Here is a 255-nt window from a genome sequence, read left to right on the forward strand (position 1 = left end):
ACCTTAATTCCGAATGTCTCACGTGACCGCTGCTTTGGTGAATCCACGCACTGCACCAGGAACCGAGAGAATGGCATCCACGTCCCCAGTACTAAGACTAATGAAACCCTCACTCTTGTGTTGTCGTCCAAGTGGCATTGCGTCATTCTGTCCCCTTCAGTGTTGTCGCGGTCGTCCATTCCTCAGAGTGACTGTTTTGTAGTTCATATAGCCAATATTAATGTCTATGTCACTCTCTTCTTAATTATTGTTTTT

General features: G+C 45.5%; 1 protein-coding gene across 1 annotated transcript in view; it reads left to right on the forward strand.

Moving 5' to 3' along the window:
* LOC119588147 (twitchin-like) overlaps positions 1–255 on the forward strand; it is a gene marked incomplete in the record, with an annotated part of 124648 nt that overhangs the window by 114090 nt on the left and 10303 nt on the right.

Source organism: Penaeus monodon, chromosome 23 (assembly GCF_015228065.2).
Source record: "Penaeus monodon isolate SGIC_2016 chromosome 23, NSTDA_Pmon_1, whole genome shotgun sequence".
Taxonomy (NCBI): domain Eukaryota; kingdom Metazoa; phylum Arthropoda; class Malacostraca; order Decapoda; family Penaeidae; genus Penaeus; species Penaeus monodon.